The 18,886-nt window shown below is 44.8% G+C and overlaps 4 non-coding genes across 4 annotated transcripts; all 4 read left to right on the top strand.

Annotated features, from left to right (window-relative positions):
• The first annotated feature begins 3,115 nt into the window (after positions 1 to 3,115).
• Positions 3,116 to 3,333, top strand: LOC138286084 (small nucleolar RNA U3). The gene has a single exon (XR_011201779.1). It is a non-coding gene; the product is annotated as a small nucleolar RNA U3 (small nucleolar RNA).
• Positions 3,334 to 8,360: 5,027 nt separating this feature from the next.
• Positions 8,361 to 8,578, top strand: LOC138286083 (small nucleolar RNA U3). The gene has a single exon (XR_011201778.1). It is a non-coding gene; the product is annotated as a small nucleolar RNA U3 (small nucleolar RNA).
• A 4,121-nt stretch (positions 8,579 to 12,699) lies between these two features.
• Positions 12,700 to 12,917, top strand: LOC138286082 (small nucleolar RNA U3). Its single transcript, XR_011201777.1, has one exon. It is a non-coding gene; the product is annotated as a small nucleolar RNA U3 (small nucleolar RNA).
• A 5,027-nt stretch (positions 12,918 to 17,944) lies between these two features.
• LOC138286081 (small nucleolar RNA U3) lies at positions 17,945 to 18,162 on the top strand. The gene has a single exon (XR_011201776.1). It is a non-coding gene; the product is annotated as a small nucleolar RNA U3 (small nucleolar RNA).
• The last annotated feature ends 724 nt before the right edge of the window (positions 18,163 to 18,886 follow it).

The raw sequence follows: 18,886 nt of genomic DNA, 5'->3' as shown, positions 1-18,886 counted from the left end.
GAAGTTGCAACAATCAAATAATGGTTGGAATAAGCCATCTGGTCTAATATTCTAGCAAATGTCGTTTTTTTGGCTTTCCTGTTTAATTTAAAGCATTCTTACCTCATTGAACGAAATGTTGAGCTGTCAGCATAGGCGTCGTTCCTCTGCTGTCACATTAGTTAAATGCCCTGTCCCCTCGCTTTTGTCAATAACTCTCAACAGAAGACGTTTAATGATCCCTTTGGGCCCCTAATAATGTTCTCGTATGCTATATTAGAACACTGCAAGATTGATAGCCTCATGAAGAAAATCGGAATGCCAGCAGCTTTTAAACAGTAGAATAATCCCTGTACCTTGAAAATGGTAAAGCTGCAATGTGTGGAACCCCGGAGGCCGCCATTTTGGAGTTCAAACATGCCCCAATGCCGGGGAAACGAGGTGGGTGGGTTGGCGGCAGAGCGTGAATTGGAGAAGGTTCCGCTCTGGCGGCAGGCCAGTTGAGTGCTTCAAAACTTTGCCTAATCTTGGCTTTATAGGAGCCAGGAGCGTAGCCCGACTGCCTTCCCAGCAATGTCCTTTTTTAAAATAATGAAATAAATAGATAAGTAAATATAAAAACAAAAAACAAAGTAAGACTAAATTGTGGTACCCTCTAGCCTGCTGGAAGAGGGGATGTGGACTGTTTTTCGCCTTCAACTTGAGCCTGTCGTGCTGAAGCAATACTTTAGTTAGCGGCATAGACCACAGCAGCAGTTTTTAAAGTCTGTATCACTTACCATCTGAGAGCTAAGCCAGATGGCAGCAAAAATGCTGTTGTGACATCTTCCTGTGCCACTGGAACAGAGTGGCATAGCGTTATAAAAAGTTTCTGAAGAAAGAAACTGGAACTAGTGGGGCATATTTAAGAGAGGCTTGCACTGCAGTTGCGTGACTTCTAGTGACGCAACAGCGGTCAGACCTTTTAACCATATCTAGGAGATCACGCAAAGCCACTTGGCGTGGCTTTGAATAGTCCCGTAGATAGTGATTAAGGCAAGGCATTGTAAAGCGGTGCGCTGGCTTACTCTGCATTAGGGAGGCGATCCAAGGGCTTTGCAGTGTGTGTTCCAACGCAACACCCATGTTGTTAGACGCATCCCCAAATTTACAGAGCAATGTAAATCTGGGAATGCACCAACACCTTACCCCTCCCCAGGGGAGGGTCAGTGAGGAGAAATATCTTTATTTCTCTTTGTTGTTTCCCCTTTCTATGTGTGCTGCGTTTTGCAGCACGCATAGGAAAAGGGAAAAGCCTCCCAAGATTGTTTTTGTGTAGGAAGGTGCCTCTTCCTTCACAAAAACAATTTTGCCTACAACGCAGACAACCTTGCACCATGGTGCAAGGTTGCCGGCGCTGGCTCTAGGCAGTCAAAATGGCTCCAGCGCAGTGGAAAAGGACAGTATTGCATACATATAACACATTATTGCCCGTTTTCTTTGACACAGGGCACAGCAATGTGACTTGCTGTGCTGCCCTGCGCCAAAATGTCGTAAATCTGCCCCAGTGTTTGTAAGTGTCAGAGAGTTGTTGCAGAAAAGCCCTGATCTGGAAAGGAAGGGCAGAGTTGTATTTATGAAACAACTGTCTTTTGTTGATGGCTGTTCCTTTCTTCATTTGAGGAAGGGCTGGATGACGGATACATTCACTGAAATGTTCGGTTCCTATTCTGAAGAATACTAGGATCAAAATTGTCCCGACAAGGATTCACTCCCCGGTGAACGGAATCTTCTGTACAATAAAAATAAACCGTGTTTTGGATACTTCTATAATACAGAGATGCCTAAAAGTCATGGGGCCTGGAAAAGCTGCATATGTTCAAAGCGGCTGGTAGGACAAGGTGTTGCTGATGTGAAGGCTTTCTTTGATGTCCAGGTATTCAGAGCTCATCTGAAAGTGGTAGGTTCCGTTGTAACCCGTGGTTCCTGCGGAATGCCATCGCCTTGTAAGGGTCTTACACGTGAACTGGGGGAGAGTTACTTTGTTTGGGGAGACTGATTGAAGACATTGCCATACATTTGATCTGTGGTGCAACTTTTCAAAATGTAAAGGTAGGTTGCTTGCTACACCTTTTGTTTCCATACTTGCAAACCTACCAGGTCGTTTCTCATTCACTAGCAATCAGTATCACGCTTTCGGCACATTGAAAGGTCATAATCTGAACCAAATATTCTGATTGAAAACTGTCTTCCTGCAAAATCCTGTGGAACCTGCCGTTTTGTTTCAAGTTTTCCCCATTTTCCCTTGTGTAAGGCATTGCAGTAGTCCAAATGAGTGCTAATTAATGCTCTGCCTCTTAACATGTAAATCGATTTGCGTCAGGAAGTTGAACATCTCACCAAGATATCTGAGGATGAAACTACCAGAGAAATCCATGTCTTGGCTTGAGCTTCAAAATGAAGGCTGTGAACAAGAATAATTCCCAGTGTTTTCACCACCTACACTTTCAGCACAGTATGATGTGAACTCAGAGGGCAAGTGTGTGCTGCTTTACTTGAACAGAGTAAGCGCTCTGGTGATTCTGTCCGATCTCCAGTAAAATGCACCCACTTCGTGCAGTCTGATAATGCGTAGCCATCTTGAAATGGTAATAATTGTCATTTAGTGCAGTGCCGAAAGCTCTGGAAGTAACGGTAGACTGTCTTTTTTGTGAGTTTACCAACTGTTTCTCTTACTTTTTAAACAAGTTAAAATGTGTTTGTTGCGGTAAACGAGAGCAGGAAAGGAAAGTATGGCTGCCGTTTCTTTACCTGTTTGAACTTTAACTTTCATACTGTAGTCCTCTGTCTGTTTCAGGGGCAGCCAACAGGTAACCTGTGTGTGTGTGTGTGTCTGTGTGTGAGACAGGGCCGGGAAAAGGCAGGCTGAATTTGATTGGTGGCTGATTTCTGATATGCAAATTTTTAAAGCATTGTGTCACCCGAGTTCTAGGGAGAACTCTTTCTTGCACAGAAATGCACGCGCATCTGCTGAATGCTATTTTGTGGTCTTATCTATATATTTATATGTTTTTTGACTTGATGCCCAACAGGTGCTTACTGTAGGTAAGAAGGGTTTCCACTTTTTCTGTCTGTGTGAGCTGGAAGTGGTTCAGGCAAGACTATACTTTCAGGGATCATTTCTATAGTTTTTAACTGAGGAAATGTGTTCGAAAGTGTCTGGTCTTCGCTAACCACGAGGAAGAGTTGTAGTGTTTTCTTCTGAGCGCGAAGCCAGTGGACAGTGTTGCATTTGTGCAGCTGCTGTCTGCTATTGATGAACGTTCCTCTCTTCTTTTACGAAGAACTGGAGGAAGGAAACACAAACTGAGTGGTTAGCTTCTTGTTTCAGTTTAAGAGAGTACAGCATTTTAAACTTCTTTTCTTGGATATTTGATGGTTGCCAGATTCTCACTTGACTTGTATTTGCAATCACCTCTTTTGGGCTTTTTTGGGGCTTTCTTTTATAAACTGAGCTTTTCAAACGGTCTTTCTATAATCGTAATTTGGTACATTTAAGTAAGGAGGGTCTTTTCAAATGGACCCGGGGAAGGGGAAGATTTACTCACCTCTTACGCAACTCAGCAGGACAACTTGAGGATAAAACGTAGAGAAACAAAGATATTTCTCCTTGTTGCTCCTCAGTTGGGAAGGCGTACGCGTTCCCAGGTTTACTACTCTTAGTAAATCTGGGAATGCATGAAAGAGCATGGGTGGATGCCTAAGATCACCCACTCCCTACCCATGGAACGCCTTCCCGGCAAACAGTAACGCAAGGCAGCGACTTGCGCTGCCATGGGTTACTCTAGATTTATTAAGACATGCAATGCCACGCAAGGTGGCCTTGCGTGGTTTAGTAAACCTCACTGATGCCCTGGTGTTGCCTTACGCTGTGATAACGCAAGCGTTTCATAAATCTGGGCCTCTATGTTTGATCTATTTTTAGAGTTTAGACATCTTCCACACAATTAGTGCCACTCAGTGGCTTATCGCCCTGTCGAATTGACGTGGGGAAAAGGGGCTTTCTAATGCTAGTTAGTCTTTTTAGACTAAAACCAAGAGTAACACCCTGGTCACAGGTCCTAAAATGTATAAGGCTGTTGAGGATCTTAGACCGATGAGGACAAAGAACGCCGTCTTGGGCATTTGCTAAGGTGTTGCACGGGGACTCGCATAGCACAAAGTAACGTAAGCGTAAAGGATTGCATCTGATTACTTACCATAAAAGCCTGTAGGCGCAGCAGAAAATCATTCAGCTTCCCAGGAACGCTCGCACAACCTCTAGTACATCAAGGGCTAGATGTCTTAGGACATTGGAATTTTTTAAGATTCATTGGGGACAGTGAAGTTGCAACAATCAAATAATGGTTGGAATAAGCCATCTGGTCTAATATTCTAGCAAATGTCGTTTTTTTGGCTTTCCTGTTTAATTTAAAGCATTCTTACCTCATTGAACGAAATGTTGAGCTGTCAGCATAGGCGTCGTTCCTCTGCTGTCACATTAGTTAAATGCCCTGTCCCCTCGCTTTTGTCAATAACTCTCAACAGAAGACGTTTAATGATCCCTTTGGGCCCCTAATAATGTTCTCGTATGCTATATTAGAACACTGCAAGATTGATAGCCTCATGAAGAAAATCGGAATGCCAGCAGCTTTTAAACAGTAGAATAATCCCTGTACCTTGAAAATGGTAAAGCTGCAATGTGTGGAACCCCGGAGGCCGCCATTTTGGAGTTCAAACATGCCCCAATGCCGGGGAAACGAGGTGGGTGGGTTGGCGGCAGAGCGTGAATTGGAGAAGGTTCCGCTCTGGCGGCAGGCCAGTTGAGTGCTTCAAAACTTTGCCTAATCTTGGCTTTATAGGAGCCAGGAGCGTAGCCCGACTGCCTTCCCAGCAATGTCCTTTTTTAAAATAATGAAATAAATAGATAAGTAAATATAAAAACAAAAAACAAAGTAAGACTAAATTGTGGTACCCTCTAGCCTGCTGGAAGAGGGGATGTGGACTGTTTTTCGCCTTCAACTTGAGCCTGTCGTGCTGAAGCAATACTTTAGTTAGCGGCATAGACCACAGCAGCAGTTTTTAAAGTCTGTATCACTTACCATCTGAGAGCTAAGCCAGATGGCAGCAAAAATGCTGTTGTGACATCTTCCTGTGCCACTGGAACAGAGTGGCATAGCGTTATAAAAAGTTTCTGAAGAAAGAAACTGGAACTAGTGGGGCATATTTAAGAGAGGCTTGCACTGCAGTTGCGTGACTTCTAGTGACGCAACAGCGGTCAGACCTTTTAACCATATCTAGGAGATCACGCAAAGCCACTTGGCGTGGCTTTGAATAGTCCCGTAGATAGTGATTAAGGCAAGGCATTGTAAAGCGGTGCGCTGGCTTACTCTGCATTAGGGAGGCGATCCAAGGGCTTTGCAGTGTGTGTTCCAACGCAACACCCATGTTGTTAGACGCATCCCCAAATTTACAGAGCAATGTAAATCTGGGAATGCACCAACACCTTACCCCTCCCCAGGGGAGGGTCAGTGAGGAGAAATATCTTTATTTCTCTTTGTTGTTTCCCCTTTCTATGTGTGCTGCGTTTTGCAGCACGCATAGGAAAAGGGAAAAGCCTCCCAAGATTGTTTTTGTGTAGGAAGGTGCCTCTTCCTTCACAAAAACAATTTTGCCTACAACGCAGACAACCTTGCACCATGGTGCAAGGTTGCCGGCGCTGGCTCTAGGCAGTCAAAATGGCTCCAGCGCAGTGGAAAAGGACAGTATTGCATACATATAACACATTATTGCCCGTTTTCTTTGACACAGGGCACAGCAATGTGACTTGCTGTGCTGCCCTGCGCCAAAATGTCGTAAATCTGCCCCAGTGTTTGTAAGTGTCAGAGAGTTGTTGCAGAAAAGCCCTGATCTGGAAAGGAAGGGCAGAGTTGTATTTATGAAACAACTGTCTTTTGTTGATGGCTGTTCCTTTCTTCATTTGAGGAAGGGCTGGATGACGGATACATTCACTGAAATGTTCGGTTCCTATTCTGAAGAATACTAGGATCAAAATTGTCCCGACAAGGATTCACTCCCCGGTGAACGGAATCTTCTGTACAAGAAAAATAAACCGTGTTTTGGATACTTCTATAATACAGAGGCCCATATTTATACTTTTTGACGCTAAACTGCGCTAACGCAGTTTAGCGTCAAAAAGTTTTGCGCCGGCTAACGCCATTCTGAAGCGCCATGCGGGCGCCGTATTTATTGAATGGCGTTAGCCGGCGCAAGCAGACCGGCGCTGCCTGGTGTGCGCGAGAAAAACCACGTACACCAGGCAGCGCCGGCGTAGGGGGAAAATGGCGCATGGGCGTCTTAAAATGGGGCAAGTCAGGTTACGTCGAAAAAATCGTCGTAACCCGACTTGCGCCATTTATTTTCGACGCCCATCCCCCATCAACATGACTCCTATCATTGTAAAGATAGGAGTCATGCCCCCTTGCCCAATGGCCATGCCCAGGGGACTTCTGTCCCCTGGGCATGGTCATTGGGCATAGTGGCATGTAGGGGGGCACAAATCAGGCCCCCCTATGCCAAAAAAAATTATTAAAAAAAAATAAAAAAATACTTACCTGAATGTCCCTGGGGTGGGTCCCTCCAGCCTTGGGTGTCCTCCTGGGGTGGGCAAGGGTGGCAGGGGGGGTCCCTGGGGGCAGGGGAGGGCACTGTGGGCTCATTTTGAGCCCACTTGTCCCTTAACGCCATGCCTGACCCAGGCGTTAAAAAGCGGCGCAAATGCGCCGTTTTAAGCCACGCCCACTCCCGGGCGTCTCTTTTGCCCGGGAGTATAAATACCACGTAAAGGCCTGGGAGTCATTTTTTAGACGGGAACGCCTCCCTTGCATATCATTAACGCAAGGAAGGGGTTCACGCTAAAAAATGACGCACATTCCGGGAACTTTGGCGCTAGGCGCCTCTAACGCCATAGTATAAATATGGCGTTAGTTGGCGTTAGTTTAGCTTCGAATTTGCGTCGAAAAAAACGACGCAAATTCGGCGCAGAGATGCCTAAAAGTCATGGGGCCTGGAAAAGCTGCATATGTTCAAAGCGGCTGGTAGGACAAGGTGTTGCTGATGTGAAGGCTTTCTTTGATGTCCAGGTATTCAGAGCTCATCTGAAAGTGGTAGGTTCCGTTGTAACCCGTGGTTCCTGCGGAATGCCATCGCCTTGTAAGGGTCTTACACGTGAACTGGGGGAGAGTTACTTTGTTTGGGGAGACTGATTGAAGACATTGCCATACATTTGATCTGTGGTGCAACTTTTCAAAATGTAAAGGTAGGTTGCTTGCTACACCTTTTGTTTCCATACTTGCAAACCTACCAGGTCGTTTCTCATTCACTAGCAATCAGTATCACGCTTTCGGCACATTGAAAGGTCATAATCTGAACCAAATATTCTGATTGAAAACTGTCTTCCTGCAAAATCCTGTGGAACCTGCCGTTTTGTTTCAAGTTTTCCCCATTTTCCCTTGTGTAAGGCATTGCAGTAGTCCAAATGAGTGCTAATTAATGCTCTGCCTCTTAACATGTAAATCGATTTGCGTCAGGAAGTTGAACATCTCACCAAGATATCTGAGGATGAAACTACCAGAGAAATCCATGTCTTGGCTTGAGCTTCAAAATGAAGGCTGTGAACAAGAATAATTCCCAGTGTTTTCACCACCTACACTTTCAGCACAGTATGATGTGAACTCAGAGGGCAAGTGTGTGCTGCTTTACTTGAACAGAGTAAGCGCTCTGGTGATTCTGTCCGATCTCCAGTAAAATGCACCCACTTCGTGCAGTCTGATAATGCGTAGCCATCTTGAAATGGTAATAATTGTCATTTAGTGCAGTGCCGAAAGCTCTGGAAGTAACGGTAGACTGTCTTTTTTGTGAGTTTACCAACTGTTTCTCTTACTTTTTAAACAAGTTAAAATGTGTTTGTTGCGGTAAACGAGAGCAGGAAAGGAAAGTATGGCTGCCGTTTCTTTACCTGTTTGAACTTTAACTTTCATACTGTAGTCCTCTGTCTGTTTCAGGGGCAGCCAACAGGTAACCTGTGTGTGTGTGTGTGTCTGTGTGTGAGACAGGGCCGGGAAAAGGCAGGCTGAATTTGATTGGTGGCTGATTTCTGATATGCAAATTTTTAAAGCATTGTGTCACCCGAGTTCTAGGGAGAACTCTTTCTTGCACAGAAATGCACGCGCATCTGCTGAATGCTATTTTGTGGTCTTATCTATATATTTATATGTTTTTTGACTTGATGCCCAACAGGTGCTTACTGTAGGTAAGAAGGGTTTCCACTTTTTCTGTCTGTGTGAGCTGGAAGTGGTTCAAGCAAGACTATACTTTCAGGGATCATTTCTATAGTTTTTAACTGAGGAAATGTGTTCGAAAGTGTCTGGTCTTCGCTAACCACGAGGAAGAGTTGTAGTGTTTTCTTCTGAGCGCGAAGCCAGTGGACAGTGTTGCATTTGTGCAGCTGCTGTCTGCTATTGATGAACGTTCCTCTCTTCTTTTACGAAGAACTGGAGGAAGGAAACACAAACTGAGTGGTTAGCTTCTTGTTTCAGTTTAAGAGAGTACAGCATTTTAAACTTCTTTTCTTGGATATTTGATGGTTGCCAGATTCTCACTTGACTTGTATTTGCAATCACCTCTTTTGGGCTTTTTTGGGGCTTTCTTTTATAAACTGAGCTTTTCAAACGGTCTTTCTAATCGTAATTTGGTACATTTAAGTAAGGAGGGTCTTTTCAAATGGACCCGGGGAAGGGGAAGATTTACTCACCTCTTACGCAACTCAGCAGGACAACTTGAGGATAAAACGTAGAGAAACAAAGATATTTCTCCTTGTTGCTCCTCAGTTGGGAAGGCGTACGCGTTCCCAGGTTTACTACTCTTAGTAAATCTGGGAATGCATGAAAGAGCATGGGTGGATGCCTAAGATCACCCACTCCCTACCCATGGAACGCCTTCCCGGCAAACAGTAACGCAAGGCAGCGACTTGCGCTGCCATGGGTTACTCTAGATTTATTAAGACATGCAATGCCACGCAAGGTGGCCTTGCGTGGTTTAGTAAACCTCACTGATGCCCTGGTGTTGCCTTACGCTGTGATAACGCAAGCGTTTCATAAATCTGGGCCTCTATGTTTGATCTATTTTTAGAGTTTAGACATCTTCCACACAATTAGTGCCGCTCAGTGGCTTATCGCCCTGTCGAATTGACGTGGGGAAAAGGGGCTTTCTAATGCTAGTTAGTCTTTTTAGACTAAAACCAAGAGTAACACCCTGGTCACAGGTCCTAAAATGTATAAGGCTGTTGAGGATCTTAGACCGATGAGGACAAAGAACGCCGTCTTGGGCATTTGCTAAGGTGTTGCACGGGGACTCGCATAGCACAAAGTAACGTAAGCGTAAAGGATTGCATCTGATTACTTACCATAAAAGCCTGTAGGCGCAGCAGAAAATCATTCAGCTTCCCAGGAACGCTCGCACAACCTCTAGTACATCAAGGGCTAGATGTCTTAGGACATTGGAATTTTTTAAGATTCATTGGGGACAGTGAAGTTGCAACAATCAAATAATGGTTGGAATAAGCCATCTGGTCTAATATTCTAGCAAATGTCGTTTTTTTGGCTTTCCTGTTTAATTTAAAGCATTCTTACCTCATTGAACGAAATGTTGAGCTGTCAGCATAGGCGTCGTTCCTCTGCTGTCACATTAGTTAAATGCCCTGTCCCCTCGCTTTTGTCAATAACTCTCAACAGAAGACGTTTAATGATCCCTTTGGGCCCCTAATAATGTTCTCGTATGCTATATTAGAACACTGCAAGATTGATAGCCTCATGAAGAAAATCGGAATGCCAGCAGCTTTTAAACAGTAGAATAATCCCTGTACCTTGAAAATGGTAAAGCTGCAATGTGTGGAACCCCGGAGGCCGCCATTTTGGAGTTCAAACATGCCCCAATGCCGGGGAAACGAGGTGGGTGGGTTGGCGGCAGAGCGTGAATTGGAGAAGGTTCCGCTCTGGCGGCAGGCCAGTTGAGTGCTTCAAAACTTTGCCTAATCTTGGCTTTATAGGAGCCAGGAGCGTAGCCCGACTGCCTTCCCAGCAATGTCCTTTTTTAAAATAATGAAATAAATAGATAAGTAAATATAAAAACAAAAAACAAAGTAAGACTAAATTGTGGTACCCTCTAGCCTGCTGGAAGAGGGGATGTGGACTGTTTTTCGCCTTCAACTTGAGCCTGTCGTGCTGAAGCAATACTTTAGTTAGCGGCATAGACCACAGCAGCAGTTTTTAAAGTCTGTATCACTTACCATCTGAGAGCTAAGCCAGATGGCAGCAAAAATGCTGTTGTGACATCTTCCTGTGCCACTGGAACAGAGTGGCATAGCGTTATAAAAAGTTTCTGAAGAAAGAAACTGGAACTAGTGGGGCATATTTAAGAGAGGCTTGCACTGCAGTTGCGTGACTTCTAGTGACGCAACAGCGGTCAGACCTTTTAACCATATCTAGGAGATCACGCAAAGCCACTTGGCGTGGCTTTGAATAGTCCCGTAGATAGTGATTAAGGCAAGGCATTGTAAAGCGGTGCGCTGGCTTACTCTGCATTAGGGAGGCGATCCAAGGGCTTTGCAGTGTGTGTTCCAACGCAACACCCATGTTGTTAGACGCATCCCCAAATTTACAGAGCAATGTAAATCTGGGAATGCACCAACACCTTACCCCTCCCCAGGGGAGGGTCAGTGAGGAGAAATATCTTTATTTCTCTTTGTTGTTTCCCCTTTCTATGTGTGCTGCGTTTTGCAGCACGCATAGGAAAAGGGAAAAGCCTCCCAAGATTGTTTTTGTGTAGGAAGGTGCCTCTTCCTTCACAAAAACAATTTTGCCTACAACGCAGACAACCTTGCACCATGGTGCAAGGTTGCCGGCGCTGGCTCTAGGCAGTCAAAATGGCTCCAGCGCAGTGGAAAAGGACAGTATTGCATACATATAACACATTATTGCCCGTTTTCTTTGACACAGGGCACAGCAATGTGACTTGCTGTGCTGCCCTGCGCCAAAATGTCGTAAATCTGCCCCAGTGTTTGTAAGTGTCAGAGAGTTGTTGCAGAAAAGCCCTGATCTGGAAAGGAAGGGCAGAGTTGTATTTATGAAACAACTGTCTTTTGTTGATGGCTGTTCCTTTCTTCATTTGAGGAAGGGCTGGATGACGGATACATTCACTGAAATGTTCGGTTCCTATTCTGAAGAATACTAGGATCAAAATTGTCCCGACAAGGATTCACTCCCCGGTGAACGGAATCTTCTGTACAATAAAAATAAACCGTGTTTTGGATACTTCTATAATACAGAGATGCCTAAAAGTCATGGGGCCTGGAAAAGCTGCATATGTTCAAAGCGGCTGGTAGGACAAGGTGTTGCTGATGTGAAGGCTTTCTTTGATGTCCAGGTATTCAGAGCTCATCTGAAAGTGGTAGGTTCCGTTGTAACCCGTGGTTCCTGCGGAATGCCATCGCCTTGTAAGGGTCTTACACGTGAACTGGGGGAGAGTTACTTTGTTTGGGGAGACTGATTGAAGACATTGCCATACATTTGATCTGTGGTGCAACTTTTCAAAATGTAAAGGTAGGTTGCTTGCTACACCTTTTGTTTCCATACTTGCAAACCTACCAGGTCGTTTCTCATTCACTAGCAATCAGTATCACGCTTTCGGCACATTGAAAGGTCATAATCTGAACCAAATATTCTGATTGAAAACTGTCTTCCTGCAAAATCCTGTGGAACCTGCCGTTTTGTTTCAAGTTTTCCCCATTTTCCCTTGTGTAAGGCATTGCAGTAGTCCAAATGAGTGCTAATTAATGCTCTGCCTCTTAACATGTAAATCGATTTGCGTCAGGAAGTTGAACATCTCACCAAGATATCTGAGGATGAAACTACCAGAGAAATCCATGTCTTGGCTTGAGCTTCAAAATGAAGGCTGTGAACAAGAATAATTCCCAGTGTTTTCACCACCTACACTTTCAGCACAGTATGATGTGAACTCAGAGGGCAAGTGTGTGCTGCTTTACTTGAACAGAGTAAGCGCTCTGGTGATTCTGTCCGATCTCCAGTAAAATGCACCCACTTCGTGCAGTCTGATAATGCGTAGCCATCTTGAAATGGTAATAATTGTCATTTAGTGCAGTGCCGAAAGCTCTGGAAGTAACGGTAGACTGTCTTTTTTGTGAGTTTACCAACTGTTTCTCTTACTTTTTAAACAAGTTAAAATGTGTTTGTTGCGGTAAACGAGAGCAGGAAAGGAAAGTATGGCTGCCGTTTCTTTACCTGTTTGAACTTTAACTTTCATACTGTAGTCCTCTGTCTGTTTCAGGGGCAGCCAACAGGTAACCTGTGTGTGTGTGTGTGTCTGTGTGTGAGACAGGGCCGGGAAAAGGCAGGCTGAATTTGATTGGTGGCTGATTTCTGATATGCAAATTTTTAAAGCATTGTGTCACCCGAGTTCTAGGGAGAACTCTTTCTTGCACAGAAATGCACGCGCATCTGCTGAATGCTATTTTGTGGTCTTATCTATATATTTATATGTTTTTTGACTTGATGCCCAACAGGTGCTTACTGTAGGTAAGAAGGGTTTCCACTTTTTCTGTCTGTGTGAGCTGGAAGTGGTTCAGGCAAGACTATACTTTCAGGGATCATTTCTATAGTTTTTAACTGAGGAAATGTGTTCGAAAGTGTCTGGTCTTCGCTAACCACGAGGAAGAGTTGTAGTGTTTTCTTCTGAGCGCGAAGCCAGTGGACAGTGTTGCATTTGTGCAGCTGCTGTCTGCTATTGATGAACGTTCCTCTCTTCTTTTACGAAGAACTGGAGGAAGGAAACACAAACTGAGTGGTTAGCTTCTTGTTTCAGTTTAAGAGAGTACAGCATTTTAAACTTCTTTTCTTGGATATTTGATGGTTGCCAGATTCTCACTTGACTTGTATTTGCAATCACCTCTTTTGGGCTTTTTTGGGGCTTTCTTTTATAAACTGAGCTTTTCAAACGGTCTTTCTATAATCGTAATTTGGTACATTTAAGTAAGGAGGGTCTTTTCAAATGGACCCGGGGAAGGGGAAGATTTACTCACCTCTTACGCAACTCAGCAGGACAACTTGAGGATAAAACGTAGAGAAACAAAGATATTTCTCCTTGTTGCTCCTCAGTTGGGAAGGCGTACGCGTTCCCAGGTTTACTACTCTTAGTAAATCTGGGAATGCATGAAAGAGCATGGGTGGATGCCTAAGATCACCCACTCCCTACCCATGGAACGCCTTCCCGGCAAACAGTAACGCAAGGCAGCGACTTGCGCTGCCATGGGTTACTCTAGATTTATTAAGACATGCAATGCCACGCAAGGTGGCCTTGCGTGGTTTAGTAAACCTCACTGATGCCCTGGTGTTGCCTTACGCTGTGATAACGCAAGCGTTTCATAAATCTGGGCCTCTATGTTTGATCTATTTTTAGAGTTTAGACATCTTCCACACAATTAGTGCCACTCAGTGGCTTATCGCCCTGTCGAATTGACGTGGGGAAAAGGGGCTTTCTAATGCTAGTTAGTCTTTTTAGACTAAAACCAAGAGTAACACCCTGGTCACAGGTCCTAAAATGTATAAGGCTGTTGAGGATCTTAGACCGATGAGGACAAAGAACGCCGTCTTGGGCATTTGCTAAGGTGTTGCACGGGGACTCGCATAGCACAAAGTAACGTAAGCGTAAAGGATTGCATCTGATTACTTACCATAAAAGCCTGTAGGCGCAGCAGAAAATCATTCAGCTTCCCAGGAACGCTCGCACAACCTCTAGTACATCAAGGGCTAGATGTCTTAGGACATTGGAATTTTTTAAGATTCATTGGGGACAGTGAAGTTGCAACAATCAAATAATGGTTGGAATAAGCCATCTGGTCTAATATTCTAGCAAATGTCGTTTTTTTGGCTTTCCTGTTTAATTTAAAGCATTCTTACCTCATTGAACGAAATGTTGAGCTGTCAGCATAGGCGTCGTTCCTCTGCTGTCACATTAGTTAAATGCCCTGTCCCCTCGCTTTTGTCAATAACTCTCAACAGAAGACGTTTAATGATCCCTTTGGGCCCCTAATAATGTTCTCGTATGCTATATTAGAACACTGCAAGATTGATAGCCTCATGAAGAAAATCGGAATGCCAGCAGCTTTTAAACAGTAGAATAATCCCTGTACCTTGAAAATGGTAAAGCTGCAATGTGTGGAACCCCGGAGGCCGCCATTTTGGAGTTCAAACATGCCCCAATGCCGGGGAAACGAGGTGGGTGGGTTGGCGGCAGAGCGTGAATTGGAGAAGGTTCCGCTCTGGCGGCAGGCCAGTTGAGTGCTTCAAAACTTTGCCTAATCTTGGCTTTATAGGAGCCAGGAGCGTAGCCCGACTGCCTTCCCAGCAATGTCCTTTTTTAAAATAATGAAATAAATAGATAAGTAAATATAAAAACAAAAAACAAAGTAAGACTAAATTGTGGTACCCTCTAGCCTGCTGGAAGAGGGGATGTGGACTGTTTTTCGCCTTCAACTTGAGCCTGTCGTGCTGAAGCAATACTTTAGTTAGCGGCATAGACCACAGCAGCAGTTTTTAAAGTCTGTATCACTTACCATCTGAGAGCTAAGCCAGATGGCAGCAAAAATGCTGTTGTGACATCTTCCTGTGCCACTGGAACAGAGTGGCATAGCGTTATAAAAAGTTTCTGAAGAAAGAAACTGGAACTAGTGGGGCATATTTAAGAGAGGCTTGCACTGCAGTTGCGTGACTTCTAGTGACGCAACAGCGGTCAGACCTTTTAACCATATCTAGGAGATCACGCAAAGCCACTTGGCGTGGCTTTGAATAGTCCCGTAGATAGTGATTAAGGCAAGGCATTGTAAAGCGGTGCGCTGGCTTACTCTGCATTAGGGAGGCGATCCAAGGGCTTTGCAGTGTGTGTTCCAACGCAACACCCATGTTGTTAGACGCATCCCCAAATTTACAGAGCAATGTAAATCTGGGAATGCACCAACACCTTACCCCTCCCCAGGGGAGGGTCAGTGAGGAGAAATATCTTTATTTCTCTTTGTTGTTTCCCCTTTCTATGTGTGCTGCGTTTTGCAGCACGCATAGGAAAAGGGAAAAGCCTCCCAAGATTGTTTTTGTGTAGGAAGGTGCCTCTTCCTTCACAAAAACAATTTTGCCTACAACGCAGACAACCTTGCACCATGGTGCAAGGTTGCCGGCGCTGGCTCTAGGCAGTCAAAATGGCTCCAGCGCAGTGGAAAAGGACAGTATTGCATACATATAACACATTATTGCCCGTTTTCTTTGACACAGGGCACAGCAATGTGACTTGCTGTGCTGCCCTGCGCCAAAATGTCGTAAATCTGCCCCAGTGTTTGTAAGTGTCAGAGAGTTGTTGCAGAAAAGCCCTGATCTGGAAAGGAAGGGCAGAGTTGTATTTATGAAACAACTGTCTTTTGTTGATGGCTGTTCCTTTCTTCATTTGAGGAAGGGCTGGATGACGGATACATTCACTGAAATGTTCGGTTCCTATTCTGAAGAATACTAGGATCAAAATTGTCCCGACAAGGATTCACTCCCCGGTGAACGGAATCTTCTGTACAAGAAAAATAAACCGTGTTTTGGATACTTCTATAATACAGAGGCCCATATTTATACTTTTTGACGCTAAACTGCGCTAACGCAGTTTAGCGTCAAAAAGTTTTGCGCCGGCTAACGCCATTCTGAAGCGCCATGCGGGCGCCGTATTTATTGAATGGCGTTAGCCGGCGCAAGCAGACCGGCGCTGCCTGGTGTGCGCGAGAAAAACCACGTACACCAGGCAGCGCCGGCGTAGGGGGAAAATGGCGCATGGGCGTCTTAAAATGGGGCAAGTCAGGTTACGTCGAAAAAATCGTCGTAACCCGACTTGCGCCATTTATTTTCGACGCCCATCCCCCATCAACATGACTCCTATCATTGTAAAGATAGGAGTCATGCCCCCTTGCCCAATGGCCATGCCCAGGGGACTTCTGTCCCCTGGGCATGGTCATTGGGCATAGTGGCATGTAGGGGGGCACAAATCAGGCCCCCCTATGCCAAAAAAAATTATTAAAAAAAAATAAAAAAATACTTACCTGAATGTCCCTGGGGTGGGTCCCTCCAGCCTTGGGTGTCCTCCTGGGGTGGGCAAGGGTGGCAGGGGGGGTCCCTGGGGGCAGGGGAGGGCACTGTGGGCTCATTTTGAGCCCACTTGTCCCTTAACGCCATGCCTGACCCAGGCGTTAAAAAGCGGCGCAAATGCGCCGTTTTAAGCCACGCCCACTCCCGGGCGTCTCTTTTGCCCGGGAGTATAAATACCACGTAAAGGCCTGGGAGTCATTTTTTAGACGGGAACGCCTCCCTTGCATATCATTAACGCAAGGAAGGGGTTCACGCTAAAAAATGACGCACATTCCGGGAACTTTGGCGCTAGGCGCCTCTAACGCCATAGTATAAATATGGCGTTAGTTGGCGTTAGTTTAGCTTCGAATTTGCGTCGAAAAAAACGACGCAAATTCGGCGCAGAGATGCCTAAAAGTCATGGGGCCTGGAAAAGCTGCATATGTTCAAAGCGGCTGGTAGGACAAGGTGTTGCTGATGTGAAGGCTTTCTTTGATGTCCAGGTATTCAGAGCTCATCTGAAAGTGGTAGGTTCCGTTGTAACCCGTGGTTCCTGCGGAATGCCATCGCCTTGTAAGGGTCTTACACGTGAACTGGGGGAGAGTTACTTTGTTTGGGGAGACTGATTGAAGACATTGCCATACATTTGATCTGTGGTGCAACTTTTCAAAATGTAAAGGTAGGTTGCTTGCTACACCTTTTGTTTCCATACTTGCAAACCTACCAGGTCGTTTCTCATTCACTAGCAATCAGTATCACGCTTTCGGCACATTGAAAGGTCATAATCTGAACCAAATATTCTGATTGAAAACTGTCTTCCTGCAAAATCCTGTGGAACCTGCCGTTTTGTTTCATGTTTTCCCCATTTTCCCTTGTGTAAGGCATTGCAGTAGTCCAAATGAGTGCTAATTAATGCTCTGCCTCTTAACATGTAAATCGATTTGCGTCAGGAAGTTGAACATCTCACCAAGATATCTGAGGATGAAACTACCAGAGAAATCCATGTCTTGGCTTGAGCTTCAAAATGAAGGCTGTGAACAAGAATAATTCCCAGTGTTTTCACCACCTACACTTTCAGCACAGTATGATGTGAACTCAGAGGGCAAGTGTGTGCTGCTTTACTTGAACAGAGTAAGCGCTCTGGTGATTCTGTCCGATCTCCAGTAAAATGCACCCACTTCGTGCAGTCTGATAATGCGTAGCCATCTTGAAATGGTAATAATTGTCATTTAGTGCAGTGCCGAAAGCTCTGGAAGTAACGGTAGACTGTCTTTTTTGTGAGTTTACCAACTGTTTCTCTTACTTTTTAAACAAGTTAAAATGTGTTTGTTGCGGTAAACGAGAGCAGGAAAGGAAAGTATGGCTGCCGTTTCTTTACCTGTTTGAACTTTAACTTTCATACTGTAGTCCTCTGTCTGTTTCAGGGGCAGCCAACAGGTAACCTGTGTGTGTGTGTGTGTCTGTGTGTGAGACAGGGCCGGGAAAAGGCAGGCTGAATTTGATTGGTGGCTGATTTCTGATATGCAAATTTTTAAAGCATTGTGTCACCCGAGTTCTAGGGAGAACTCTTTCTTGCACAGAAATGCACGCGCATCTGCTGAATGCTATTTTGTGGTCTTATCTATATATTTATATGTTTTTTGACTTGATGCCCAACAGGTGCTTACTGTAGGTAAGAAGGGTTTCCACTTTTTCTGTCTGTGTGAGCTGGAAGTGGTTCAAGCAAGACTATACTTTCAGGGATCATTTCTATAGTTTTTAACTGAGGAAATGTGTTCGAAAGTGTCTGGTCTTCGCTAACCACGAGGAAGAGTTGTAGTGTTTTCTTCTGAGCGCGAAGCCAGTGGACAGTGTTGCATTTGTGCAGCTGCTGTCTGCTATTGATGAACGTTCCTCTCTTCTTTTACGAAGAACTGGAGGAAGGAAACACAAACTGAGTGGTTAGCTTCTTGTTTCAGTTTAAGAGAGTACAGCATTTTAAACTTCTTTTCTTGGATATTTGATGGTTGCCAGATTCTCACTTGACTTGTATTTGCAATCACCTCTTTTGGGCTTTTTTGGGGCTTTCTTTTATAAACTGAGCTTTTCAAACGGTCTTTCTAATCGTAATTTGGTACATTTAAGTAAGGAGGGTCTTTTCAAATGGACCCGGGGAAGGGGAAGATTTACTCACCTCTTACGCAACTCAGCAGGACAACTTGAGGATAAAACGTAGAGAAACAAAGATATTTCTCCTTGTTGCTCCTCAGTTGGGAAGGCGTACGCGTTCCCAGGTTTACTACTCTTAGTAAATCTGGGAATGCATGAAAGAGCATGGGTGGATGCCTAAGATCACCCACTCCCTACCCATGGAACGCCTTCCCGGCAAACAGTAACGCAAGGCAGCGACTTGCGCTGCCATGGGTTACTCTAGATTTATTAAGACATGCAATGCCACGCAAGGTGGCCTTGCGTGGTTTAGTAAACCTCACTGATGCCCTGGTGTTGCCTTACGCTGTGATAACGCAAGCGTTTCATAAATCTGGGCCTCTATGTTTGATCTATTTTTAGAGTTTAGACATCTTCCACACAATTAGTGCCGCTCAGTGGCTTATCGCCCTGTCGAATTGACGTGGGGAAAAGGGGCTTTCTAATGCTAGTTAGTCTTTTTAGACTAAAACCAAGAG

The sequence above is a fragment of the Pleurodeles waltl genome, chromosome 3_1 (genome assembly GCF_031143425.1).
Source record: "Pleurodeles waltl isolate 20211129_DDA chromosome 3_1, aPleWal1.hap1.20221129, whole genome shotgun sequence".
In the NCBI taxonomy this organism is placed as follows: domain Eukaryota; kingdom Metazoa; phylum Chordata; class Amphibia; order Caudata; family Salamandridae; genus Pleurodeles; species Pleurodeles waltl.
The sequence above is the reverse complement of the archived record's forward strand: the minus strand, read 5'-3'. Positions and strand labels throughout refer to the sequence as shown.